The sequence below is a fragment of the Brachyistius frenatus genome, unplaced genomic scaffold, assembly GCF_029030835.1.
Source record: "Brachyistius frenatus isolate BFR_SWC_R1_liver_20210118 unplaced genomic scaffold, ASM2903083v1 Contig_113, whole genome shotgun sequence".
Classification (NCBI taxonomy): domain Eukaryota; kingdom Metazoa; phylum Chordata; class Actinopteri; family Embiotocidae; genus Brachyistius; species Brachyistius frenatus.
In genome coordinates this window covers 1076282-1090504 of record NW_027210712.1, presented here as the reverse complement: position 1 = coordinate 1090504, position 14223 = coordinate 1076282, and the positions used below count along the sequence as shown (strand labels likewise).

General features: G+C 41.3%; 1 pseudogene; it reads right to left on the bottom strand.

The window, feature by feature from the left end:
• Window positions 1-269: 269 nt before the first annotated feature.
• The window catches only part of LOC138629287 (contactin-associated protein-like 4), a 95094-nt pseudogene continuing 81140 nt past the window's right edge, over window positions 270-14223 (bottom strand).

The window sequence follows — 14223 nt, the reverse complement described above, 5'->3', positions numbered from 1 at the left end:
TGGTAATTAACTTTGCTGTGTTCTCGGCTTCATTTAACAGAGATAATTGATTCCTACATTAGTTTTTCTAAATCCCAAATGATGTTGCTTTTTGGCAGGTGTTAAAAGGTGTCCATTGATCAAGCTCAAAATTTGATGTTGATCGATTCCACTTTGAGACTCTGTTGTCGCGATGTTAATGGAGTCAGTGATAGAAGAATTAAATGTAACAAAACAAAATAATGCAATAGAAAATGTGAGATTATAATTCAGACCAGAGGAAAGATAAATCCACGTCAGAAAGAGATCAATTGTTTTATTTACATTGAACAGAACTGTGTTTGCTACTAAAATAGCTGTACAAATTAAAATCTAACAGCAGGTCTCACTCGTTGACGCTCCAGTAACCATCCAGTACTGTAAAAACCGTTGTGCTGTTCTAGTTCAGAGAAAACAAAACTCAAAGACGACTCCCTAAAAGAATTTAACATTCAGTAATCTGCTCCAGTGTCCTCAGACTGTCGCTTTGCTGTAACATCCTGAATCACCCGGCTGAAGCAGGGTTTCGTCATAGCATCCACACACTGAAGGCCCAACGGCATGTTTGTGTGGCTGTAGAGTGGAAAGCTACTGCTTTTTCCCAGCATGCCCTTTTCACACGTTATCACCTGTGCATTTTATCTACAACTTTTGAACACCAGATTTGTCCACATTTTCATGAAGGGCTTTAACTCACTTTGAAAGTGTTCCTGCAGAAAAAAAAAGTTTGATATGAAGAAGTGGCTTATGCCAATAATGCAATAAAATGCGGTCACAACAGTGCTGAACAGAGAAAAACTCCACAAAATCCAGTTCTTAATCCAAATTAAGAGGAAAAGCTCACAATTTGCAGTGAAACTGTCCCGTATAAAATGAACGTTTACTGTACGTTCAAGCAGCTTTTTACGTTTCACTGTTACGTCCCCAAACGGCCGAAGCAAATACGATGTTGTGCAGAGGAAACGGTGAGCTGATGTTTTATAGCGGGCAGCTTTTGTGTTTGCAGGTTGGGGTGGATGGACGGGTCAACTAAACATTAGATACTGCTGTTTGGTTGCAGTTTTAAACAGAAAACAATGTTTTTTTTACCGTGACTGTTCTTAACCACTAAACTCAGATTTTTTTTCCCCCCAAACCTAATACATTTGTTTTTGTGCTCCATGTTCATTACTGTGCTGCGCTCCTTTTAGTCAACATAGGAAAAGTCTGGGAAGCTTTTCATCGCACCTCGTATGTGGTCATTCAGCCTGACGGACTTGTTAGTTGCAACACAGCAGGTTGATTTTTATTTTGAGTTCCTGTGGTCGGCGCACTGGTCCGACCTGAATAATGTCCCAATGAGGCATTTTTCATCATAATCTTTGCTTTCCATCAGTTGATACTTTCATACTTATTGTTCTTCACTGACTCAAGCAATTTGAGTTTAAAATGTAAATAACAAGTTTTGGATGAAAAGATATTGGGAACAAAAAGGCTGGAATATTTAGTACTTGGCAGTAAGTCCTGTATGTCTGTCTCGATATCTTTGACATCTCAGAACTACACTGACAACTGGAAAAAGGGAATGCACGAAGAAAGAAATCAATTCAAAAAGAATATGATGGAAGGAAATATGAGCAGAAAAAGCTGTGATGTAAAGAAAGAAAAATGATGACTTAAACGAAAAATGAGAAATGTTCAATGTGAACAGATGCATTTTGCTTTCCCACAGTTCACACGGTAGGTGCAAAAATTAAAATAAACCAATAAAGAAAAACAAAACATGTGAAAAAGAATAAGAAATTAGATTACGAAAGCTCAATAACTCAAAATACCGAACATTCATTATTCATGTCATCCAAGATCCAATGAAGCCGCTTTATATTTCATACCAACAATTCTTTTTCCTGTAATTCTTTCAGAAAAACGGAGAAAAGACTGATATAAAGTCATCACTTTAAGATTTACGTCATTATTTATTTACAGTTCTTCTACCGACGGCCTCGACACATTATAAATTCAACACTTTGTATTGTCACACAGTCTGTATAAAAACACAAACACAGAAGGAAAACCAAAAGGAGAAGAAGACAGAACATGAGCGTACGGTTCTGTTTGTGTCTCCCCTGTCTTGTTTCGAGCCACTGTTCGGGTTCAGTTTGTGGTGTAAAGCACTGAGGCTTGACAAGGCATCTCCGTCTCCAACGCAGCAGGGTCAGCAGCGAGTCTAAAACCTCCCACTAAATGAAATATTCCTTCTGGTTGTCTGTCTGACCGTTGTGTGAGCTGGCCTGGCTGCTGAACGGCAGCTCCGGGCTGGCTTCGGCTTTTACAGTTTTCACCTCCTGGCTCTGACAGGCCCATTTCCTCCCGTACAGGAACCGGGCCATCACGGCTAACGCAGACACGGTCACGAAGATCACCACGGCGATCACGCCTGCAACGCAGAAACACGGTCAAAGTCACAGCGGCTGGGGCAAAAAAATATCATGACCTGGCAGCTACCAACCGTGACGTCACCATCTTGTTACCAGTGACCATATTTGGACGAGCTGGGGAAGAGCGAGCGGTGGATCTGACTCGACACTACACTTCCCCAACCTCTTGCGAAAACCTGACTTTGCCCCAGGCCTGTCGATCAAACAGACACCGTCCCAAACATGCTGCTTTTTGAAGCTTAATTTCGAATTAATGACGGGATTATTTTCAGATGGAATGCCAGAAATCTAATAAGAAGGAGTGACTTTAGGTAATGACACCATAATGACCTGTAAAAAACAATGTAATGACTTTGTATTTAATAAGACAAGTTCAATGGGAGTCTATGGAGCCTTTTGGTGCCAACCTCTAGTGGTCCTCGGTGGTATTGCAGCTTAAAGCACTTCTGCATCGGCCTTATTTTCCAGACCTGGAAGCCACGTCCACTTTTATATAGAGTCTATGCTCATGAATCATAAATTAATTGCCGGTTAATTGATTTAGAGTAATCTAAAATATACTTTTAATGTGTTTTTTATTTTATTGTTTGCATTTTGTATTTTCTCTCTAAAATGTATCTGTGAGTTTGTCAAGTCGTGAAAACTGAGTTGTTATTTTTGTCCATTTAAAAATGTAAATTTAAAACGTGGATAGCAGATTATACTTTAACGTGTCCTGTTTTCAGAAGGGACACTTTCGAAGTGAAGAAGCAGCACGTTACGAATTAAAACTCAGACTTTAAAGCGACCGGTCAGCGGTCCAACGGGATCGGAGAAAACATTAAATTGCTTTGCTGCATCATTAGCAGTGCAGTCTGCTTATTCTCTCCGGGCTCCCTGGGCAATTTCAGCTATTAGAAGGCCTCTACACTGATGTTCGCAATAATAAAAATTGACAGACGTTGTTCTCGGAGTCTAAAGTCATTTGTATTATAATTAGTTGTGTTTTTTTCTTTGTGTTCTCAGATACGGTCGGGGCGGCCGAGAGACAACTGCGGGCTTTTCATTTACACGGCAAGCAAATTCAATTTTTAATCATCGTTTCACCGTCAGTCCTTCCCCCACCGGAGTGAAGATAAAGACACGGGTACGAATTAAAAGAAATCCAAAATATAAGAGCTGGTAGCTGCCACAAGTCTCGTCCTCCCTGCTCGCTTTACAGACGGTTTCTGTCTGTGTCTGTTTAAGTTGTTGCCACAGTACCTCCGATGAGAGCCGAGTCACTCCGCATGGCGTTCACTAAGGGCTGACCTGTTCCCACTGATCCAGACTGGCCTGCAAGCACAGAGGAGCAGAAGAAACAGACAGGACGTAACGGGGAAAACATAAAAAAAACAAAAAGGTTCGGGGCGAGAAGGGAGAGATACGAGAGGACATTGCAGAGGAAGGATCGCGGGGGAATAAAACGAGTGATGAGAAGGAAAAAAAGATGAAATGAAGTTGAGAATAAAAGACGAGGGGAAGGAACAAGAAGGCCATTAGAGACATGAAAAATAGAAATGGAGGTACTGTAAAAAGATGCTCAAAGAAGAAAGGGCAGAGCAAAACACGAGTCATGTCATGAACATACAGTCAGAGCAGGAAATGCGTATCAGACACGAAAGCAGCATAAATCTGTACGTGGGCGACCAGAGGAGGATGTAGAGAAGGAAGCGGTCTCATCGTCGGGCCTTTAACTTCCGTGTCATGTAAGAACTTTACTGTGAAGTGCACTGAAATAACTTGCAAATCAATGTGGAGGGACTTGCTCAAATTAAAATAAGTGATTCATGTCGGTGGATTTTCACATCGTCTTCATATTTTTTTTTTTTTTTTGTGCAACGTATGCAACTTTTAGATTTGAGATTGTACAGAGAAGGAGCAAGCATTGTTTTAATGATGATATTAAAAATGAAGACAATTTAGTTGATTGGTAGTTGGAGCTTCTAACAAAGAATAGTTTTCCATGAGAGGGGTCTTTGCTACTCGGAGAAAACCGATGAGGTTCAAATAAAGGCTAAAACCTGTCACGTATGACTAGAATGTCCTCGCTTGTTAACAACTGGACCGATGAGTCAAATCTGCAAACAAAAAAATGTCCTGTCACGTCTTCCTCAGTAGGTTTGTAGATTTAACAGATATTTTTAGAGAGACGCAAGTCAATAATAGATCATGTTACGCAGAAATGTATACGTTTAAATTATTAGTCCAGATTGCAATCTGCTGTGTGATCTGGCCACCGGAGATGCACTCGTGTAGCTAAGAGTACACCACAGTGTATTAAACTGCATACAGACTTTATTAGACACTTAAAATGCTGCGAGTAAGCGGAGCCTAACACCAGTGAAGAAAACAACAAAACATCTCTCTGACCTGACAGGTGGTGCGTCGTTTCCGTCGCGTGGTTATTGGCCGAAGTGGAGCCACAAACGGACTGGACCAGCGGGCCGGTGACGCTAACGGGGCTGCCGTTCGGGTGGAGCAGGGCGGCTTTCAGGGGGCTGACGGAGTTGAAGAGCACGGCGGACAGGCAGCCCGTGAAGCCCAGAGAGGCGAGCCGAGCCAGATCCGGATCCAACTCACCAGAGTCTGGAGAGAAAGACAAGAAGTCGACAGATGGTTATGTTTTTGTGTTCCAGTTGGGTCGTATTGGGTCAGAGTCGATGACCTGCAAGTCCTGAGGCTGTTACGCACGAACAGTGAGCAGCACAGTAATGTGCATTGAGCAGGAGGAAGCCGTAACTTTCCTAAGTTAGTATTTCAAGTTGCGTCACTCGATCAACATCAGCACCCGAGTTGCACGTTTTAGCGAGCAGTGGTCACAAAAAGCACGATTTGACCGAAAAACGCAAACTCGGTAAGAAAAACATTTTTATAGTGAATTTGCATTTTTACAGCTCGTCATATTAATAAAAAAAATTTTTTAAATAAAAAACGTCACAAACATGGAAAACACGAGCATAATTAACATCCATCATCTCAGAGCTGATCGCATAGCAGCAGAAGCTTATTTTCGAACATTTACAGGTGAGAGTATTCCTTTAAATTGTTTCCTTAATGTCGGCATAGCAACTAGATTCATACTGCTGGGATTTATTATTCTGTCTTTGAATTATACAAGAAAGTTTGTTATAGTCAAGTATAAAATGTTTTTTTTTTTTCTGTCTGTTACAGAAGAGCCTTGTGTTCTGCATCTACATACATTTTTCTGTGTTTGTTCCCTACCTGCTATTTCCTAGACAACAGCGTGTGGCGGTGATGCAACCATCGTTAATGGAACTTTTTGAATGCCTCATTGTCTGATACAGCAGAACGTCTGTGAAATGAGTCTGTCTGAGTGCTCTGCGGGCTGAAAGGCCTCGTCTGGGTTTTTGAAGTCGTCTTGCTCACCGTGCACTCTGCCGAGAACCAGCGACCTCGCGCCATTGAATTCCGCATCGGATGTCAGGTTGAAGTTTTCTTTGGCATTCTGATCAACCTGAAAGAAAAATGAAAGGTTTCCCTTCAAAATGAGCCCATAAAAAAAACAACCAATAAACAAACACCTCACAATCGCTGGTAGGTAAATACTTCAAAGCATACAAGTGGATCAGTCATTTACAAGGACCTCGAGCTGACGTGATTTAACAGATGTAAATGATTTAGGTTTTGTGATTGTGAAGTTTATCTGAGCTGGAAAAACCAAGAACACAACTCAAAGCATAAAGATGTAACAAACAAAGATGGGTTGAGACTCTGGCTGTCGTAAAAATCAGGATCTAAGACGAGAAATACTATCAAACAGACGTCTAACTGGTGTTAAACTCAGATTGATTTGTGACTGAAAGGGTCGACAAGCGTTGCCCGATTCGGCTTTGACTTCTCGGACGAGGGACGATTTCAAGGTGAAAAGCAACATTCAAATGAAGCGGCAACACCAGCGGTCGTTGGTGATCAACACTGAGATTCTGGCAAGATTTTAGAGTGCAGGAGCTCCTCGCTGTGTGTGGTGAGGAAGATATTTCTAGAGGCAGATGAGCGGAGCGGTGAGGAGCATCACTGATACACAGATTATCGTTCTGCCAGTCCATTCACTCACACTACTCTTTTTTTTTATTATTGAGGTCACGGATCCTGGAAGATGTTTCTTTCGTTTCTGCGATTGGCGGATGGCTCTTCGATTCAGCGGCCTTGTTGTGTTTGCACATCAGACACACGGCGCTCACCGATCTGGTCACAGTCCATTTCTAGTCTGCGAGTTGATTGTCGTCTCTCTCCCGAGTTGTGACCCAGAACCTACGTGAACCGTTAAACTTTGAACTGACAAATGTCGCCTCATGGCAAGAAGGTTCAGGAGTTCGAGCCTCTGCTGGGGCTTGGTTCGAACCTGGGCATGTTCTCCCACGTGCCTGCGTGGGTTCCCTCCGGCTCCTCCCACCATCCAAATTAATTGGTGAATGCGAGTGTGCATGTCTCTTTCTGTGTTGGCCCTGTGATGGACTGGCGACCTGTCCAGAGTGCACCCAGGAGCTCCAGCTCCCTGTGATCCTATCCAGGACAAAGCAGGTAAAGACAATGGATGGATGGCCGTGAACATGGTTTGATCCAGGTCATTGGTGTGAAGGAGGTATTACTTGTTACAGGTAATACCCTATCCAATTTCTAGCTTGCTTGATGTTTTAATCACTGTTCTTAATTGTTTTTAAATGTCCTTTTCTTTTGCCTTATGTTTGAATGGTTTTATGTGAAGCACATTAAATTCCTTTGTTGTTGAAATGTGCTCTACGGATAAACTTGCCTTGCTTTGAGTTCTGTGTGATTTTTTAAAAGCCCGATCTTCAACAAATGAAAAAAAAAAAAAAGACATTGTGAAGAGTGTTTCCACGCTGACAACACCGGCTTTATTATACGCGAGTATTTCCCTGCAGCTTGTCAACTGCTTTCTGTTTGCCGCTGACGTCCTCTGACAGAGATTCAGATGAGAACAAGAGGCTGCCTCAGGGTTTACACTGACTGAGAAAAATGGTGCTTTCATGTGTGTGTGTGTGTGTGTGTGTGTGTGTGTGTGTGTGTGTGTGTTGTGTGTGTGTGTGTGTGTGTGTGTGTGTGTGTGTGTGTGTGTCCTGCACAGAGACAGCGTCGGCCACTCTGCTGATGGTGACAGCGTGGAGCTGCCGGTTGGAGAGGTTCTTCACATTGCTCGGCAGGATCTCTGCGTCTTTACCGCTGTCCAGTCTGTACCTCACCTCTAGCTTATCTGCACTCACACAAACCAACAAAAGCAACAACACAACACACGTTCGTCACACATCAGAAAACACAGGAAAAAAAAGACAAGACCGTCCAAAGAACAAATACAGCTGTTAAAATGTAATCTCTAAAGCTCCTAATATTTAGAAAAATCTGACGCAGTATGTTCTGTACACATAAACACAGACACACTGTAGGTTTTTGGCACACAGCATTATTATCAACAAATAATAAAAACATTAACAAATTTGTGAATTTATTTATTTATACAAGCACTTTGAACATCAAAGATTTCCCTTTTAAAATAAATGTCATAAAATTCCGCCCCAAAAAGCCAATCGGCTATTTAAAGCAAAAATAAACTACTGAAAATGTATTTAAATATCTTTTTTCACTAAATCTGTCCTTATTATCAAGAGGTGTCTGGATATTCAATGGCAGCAGCTGCTGAACAATAAAACAAAAATATTTAAATATTAAGAAACTTACTACCAATAATGGCACACACAATAAACTTAATTTATATTATTTTGACTGGATTTAAAAGGATTATTTCCTGTAATAATCATGGTGGGAGGAAGATGCATTACAAATCAGGAAAGCATATTTTCCATTCTACAGTGCACTGAATATTTTTACTCTAATTCATATGTGCACATGTCGTATAATAAGTTTAAATTCTGTTCAGACCACAGTAACAAGGATAAAAGAGTTTCATATATATACATATATAAAGGAAATAAAAAAAAGTCTGAGAAAAAAAAGCTTTTCCAAGTTTTCAAATCACATAATATGCATATTTTTCAGCTCTTCTAATTACTTTTAACACGCACTTGCCTTTTGTACCACACAAGAGAAGTGCGAGGCAATGTTCGTATTGTAATGACCACGATTAATGAGTCAGAGAAAGTGACTGCAGAGCTGCGAGACATGAATGACTGAATGAGAGAGCTTTGAGCTTGGAAAAGGTGAAAAGTGGTTGACCGCTGAACTTTCCTCTTCTCAGAGGTTGTTGACACCCGATCTCCACATGTCCTTGATGTCCTACTGTTGCTGAGTGGGTCTTAAATGAAAATACATTTGTTCTCTTTCAGCACTTTGAAGTTGTGGTAGCTATTTAATAACGCATAGATGAATCATGACTACCAGTGCAGGAGAAAAGCATCTGTTTCCTCTCAGATGTGCAGTGAAGGAGAAACAAGAGGAAATAAAGGCATTCATATCCTCAATTATAAGAAACCAAATAGAAATTTGGATTATCAAGGATGATAGTTTACAATCTCCTATAAATAATTCACAGTAGGGTTGGATAGTTTTGTGTGTAATTTAGGTTGGTCTGCAATTATATCTGTACAAACACAGTATAAAAATGAGGCATCAGGAATTTGAGAATCAGCTGCTGCTGCTGCAAAAAGCCTCTGACCGGCCTTTTTAATACAACAAACAATATTAATACTTTTTATGATATCAGTGTGTGCTGGTGCTCCGTTTGGCTTCTCTTCAGTGTGATGTTCAGTGAAACAGCTTCTGAATGTCTTAAATCTTTACAAAGAGACAAACAAGAAGATTTCCCAAAACTGTGTCTGTTCACGGCTGCATTACAACACAACAATAATGTCACTTTCATAACGCAATAAGGAGAAGATCATAATGGATTATTAAATCAAGTTTCATGTTTCTGAAAGTCAACTTTCACACCAAAACTAGAATGAAATGGAAACCGAAACAAAAGACTCAGAAGCAGTTTGATGGGCTAAAACCACCAAAAAATGTTTTTTTTTTTTTTTTTTTTTACTGTCATCAAATCAGAGGAAATGACCAAAACAAACAACCACTCTCCAAAGCGCTCAGCTCTAAACTCATTGATGGGAATTAGAATTTGGCTCCACAAATCAATTGTTGTTTGTGACAACTCGCCGTGACATGTCAATCAAACAAGACACGCCCCCAAAGAAACCTCTCTTTGAGGCCTAATATCTAATTAATTATGGAACTATTTGAGACCGACCACCAGCACTCTGATCCGAAGGAGAGGATTTATCTGGTGAAACAATAATGACTTGTGGAAAAAACATGATTGAGTTGGTAATTCATTAGAGCAGTTGATGCTTTTTGAATGGTTGCCTATTGGAGGTTTCTGGGAGGCAGCCCCTTGTGGCCCTCTGTGGTATTGCATTTTAAGGCCCTTTGCTAATGGACTTTTCAGCGCCGTCCACTTTTCATATGCACCCAATGGTATGGTCACTTGGTTTTCTTGTTGGATTTGTTGAAAATGATAAAAATATGATTTAAAGTTATTCAAAGTTACAATTTAAAGTTATGAAATAAAATACCAAAACAGTGCTGAACAGGACACAATTTGCCCGTTCAAACTTACACAAAGGTGACAATGCCTCCTTTAACACAGCAGACCACGAACCCAGCTGCTCACAGTGTAAGCGCACAGTTTTATCGGCAAAAGAAACCTGTTCAAAAATTTTAATGGGGTGTTTCGGCTTTTCCTGTAGACTGCCACATCACCATGGTAACTCTAACGACCTGTTGGCCATCAATTTCCTCCAGTCCGGGTTATTAAAATAGACCATTCACAGCCTATTTACAGTTAATCTAGGTAGACTCCTGCTTATAATAGGTTTATCAGCCTTCTTTGTCCTCTGCAAATCACATGACCCCCTGCTTGGCTTTTTTTTTTTTCTGTCTGAACTCACGACGAGTTGATTTAGCACAGAAGTGCATGGCGGCAGAAGAGAGAAGGATGATGAGAGGAATGAGAAGGTGAGTGGAAAGTTGGGGCAGAAGAAGATGAGAAGTTTAACGAGTGTTGGTTTAGGAGAAGGTGAGGAAGAGGAGGAGGTTGGATGAGGCCATAAAGTCTGCACACATTAGCTCCTTTACTGTATTGTTGATATAATCTAACTGCTGATGCATAATCAAAAAACAAAAACAACAAACTCAGAGGCTTTTATAATCAGCAGCACAAACTGATAAAGAAAACATTAACCAAATTGGGATGTTTTAATTGGTCAAAATATATAAATTGTATGTAAATAAAGTTTTTTTTGTTGGCAATACTAACTCAATAATTTGTGTAAATTAAAACTCTATAGTTGTACCAAGCATCTTCAATATCGATGCTACACGGGATTACCGAGGGTCATCCGGTGAAGGAAACAAGAACAAATAACTGGATGCGGAGCTTCTTCCCAGGATAAAACAAAGGAAACGAAAGTTCATAACGATTCCACAAAGACCGAGTCGATGCGTCGATACAACAGAGATATAAATACTCCTTTTTAAAAGTACAAAGATCGGAGCTCTCACCGTGCTTGTTGAGCAGCACGGCCAGGTACTCTCTATCGGAGGAGCCGACGAAGAGGAGCAGAGCGGGACTCTGGCTGGTCCTGAAGCTGAGGGACACGTTTTCTGCTCTCGGCGTCATGTCGGAGGAGGACGAGGAGGAGGAGGAAGGGGGAGGGCGCCGCCGCTCCTGTTCGGCTCGCCCACCATCTGCTCCTCGAAGGTGTAGCTGACGGATGTTCCCGACTTGAAGCTGGCGGAAACCTCTGCAGGGAGAAAGTCAGAAAGTTTGATGATCAAACAGGAGTTCCAGCAGCTTTCTCATTTGTTGAACTGGTGGCAGGGCAAGAAAAAGGATGAACATCCAATGAGCGTGTTTTCATATTTTGCAATGAAAAAGTAGATTTTTCCTTTGTGTTTCACCTGATAAATGAGGCCCAACAACATTTCATCCAGAGCAGACGCTCTCTACACATTTCACTTTACCACATCCACTTCTCCCAGATGCAGTATGACAGGATGATTTGCATTTAAATTTGCATCGGTACATCCAGGATTCTTCCCACTGACTCTAACTAACAATTAATCTCGCAGGGGGAACATATGCACAGCGCCTCCACTGCACTGACAACGCCTAATTAGTGAGCTGCTGAAAAGGCAGCCCCGGCTGACAGGTGTTAAAAAAAAAAATACAATACAAAATCTGGCTTTCTAATTATGACACCATCGAGTATTATGGTTGTGATTTACGTTGCAGATATGACCTGTGGATGAATTAATATGAGGCAGCGTTACTGTGGTGATGTGAAGACTCGAAACTCGTTCCTCGTACGATTTAAATAACAAGAAGTCGAGATTTGGAGTCTTGAAGCGTTTTTTGAAAGAGTGTCTGGAATTGAAATGGACAACCAGAGTTTTTATTTTACAGACATTTTAAAAGCAATCTGAAGCATTTTTTGGGGTCAAAAAATCTGCACGCAGCTCTTGCTTCCCGTTTGTATGTCATGTAATATAAAAAGCCTTTATTGCAGTATGCTAACAATTGTGTTTGCAATTGTACAGATCTGTACAGATCACCTGTTAACCACGTGTTCATCAGTGTTGGTCATGACAACGAGGGTCCATCACAAATGGCCTCTTCCGTCATGCGGGTATGAGGACACACTGTTCGAACATACCACAAGATGAACCGTCAGCCAAACACAGATATTGCGACATATAATGAAGCTTATAATCTGCCTCGAGACATAGTAAATGTCCAGTTTCCGACAGGCATAAAGAAGATAAGCAGCTGTGACTAATAGGAATGTGATGTGTTTACCTGCGTGACTGTAGAGCTCCTCTATATCAAGTATGTGTGTTTGATTTTTCAGACTCGATAGTGACCCTCTTTTTGGGTGGAAGATATTTCTTTTGCATATCAAACTGTGTGTGTTATATAGTTACAGACCGTATCCTGGTGCTGCACTGTACGTAAGACGTATGTCACCTCTGTCGCAGAAGGGTCCGGTGTACGCAGAGGAGCCGCAGTCGCAGGAGAAGCTGCTGGTTCTCTCCACACAGCGACCCTGGTTCTGGCACAGCGTGCCGTAGCTGCTGCAGTGACCCGGACATCCCGCCTGAACCCCGGGGGTGATCTTGGCTCTCTCCTCCAGGTCCAGGGTGACGCCATTCAGCTGCAGAGAGCGAATGCAACCCCGAAAGCCCTTCTGCCTGGACGCCGTGCCCCCTGAGGAGACGCAGCAAAAACTTCAGCATGTTGGAATAAATTCTGCAAGTTCTCTCTGTGTGGGCTTTTTCTTTAGGCTGCAACTCATCATTTCTTCCACTGCAATATAATTGCACCGATTTTTTTTTTTTTTTAAGAACCTGCAAAAAACTTTAAAATATTCAAAATGAACATGAAACACAGAAAAGCAAATAAATCCTCACATTTGACAAGATGTAACCTGAGCATGTCTGGCATTTATGATTTTGTGCACAAAAGTGACATTTCTGAAGGCTGTTTCCTTCAGTTCCATTATCTGATTTCTGGAGCAAAAAAAAAAAAAAATGCAGATGTGATAACCGGTCTAACAGTTTATGTCCATTTCAAGCCACTTGACCTCATGTTCTCAGAGGAATTTAATTGACGCTTGTGTGAAAAAGACTTTGAAACATTTCAACCTTGAGATAATATCACTTTTAAGTTTCTTCCAGCCTTGAAACTTCCACAGTTATCCTTCACAGCGAACATCCAGTCTGCTCTGCATTATTTTTGCAAGTATTATTGCATTAAAAGGAATTTGATTTAACAGGTTTGCGTTGCTTTATCTCTTCAAAGTAATCTATCTTTTTTTTTAACTGAACACGAACATTATGTTTTCTAAAGCTAATGCAACCCAAGTACGTCTTTTCATAAAGATCAGATCAGATTCTGGAGTGACACTGACTGATACCTGATTTTATTATTAATAGTCTGAACATACTCTGCCCTCCAGGAACAAAGACATGTCACCGCTCTCCTGCCGAATTTTTAAAGTGACGAAGTGATGAAACGTGGTGAAACACTAACTGGCAGGTGAAGAATTCAAGAAATTGACTTTTCACTTGGTGCCTCTGCGCTCGGCCTGCACCATGCTGAGTGTTGATATCTGGGAAGTTGGGGAGCTGTCAATCTCTCTGACAGTTTGCTTGTCCTGTCTGGTTGGTTGACAGTGACTGGAAAATATATATATATATCTCGGCAGAATTTAAAACTCCAAAAGTTATTGTTTTCCAACTTCTTGCTTTACAACCTCCAACCGTCCTCAGAGTTCAGGCAGTGCAACGTTATAATTGTCTCCGACTGCCAAACTGGCAACCTCACCACTGTTATGATGAGATAAACAGCTTTCCAGGACGGCGCAGCTGATGAGGTTCATATCAGTGGCCCAGAGTTTCATCAGGAGCTGTCAGGAAAGGACTTCCTTAACTAATGGACACTACACCAAGGTTACTGCAAAGAAACTGACCACCACAAAGTCACATCCTCAGATATTTCCATCAGTTTGTGGGGATTTTCTCTCCGTCGATGAAGCGTCTATAGAGCAAGTATCGTTAGGAACTTGTTTTCTATCTGTCAGTCTCGATGTGAATCAATAACCAGAAGCTGCAATATGTTCTCTGCAGAGTACAAACTTGGATGTTAAGCTTGAGTATGGAGTTTTGTTCCTGTCTGTGTGCCCTCAGGAGGAGCACAAGAGGCGAGGATGTAAAACCACCA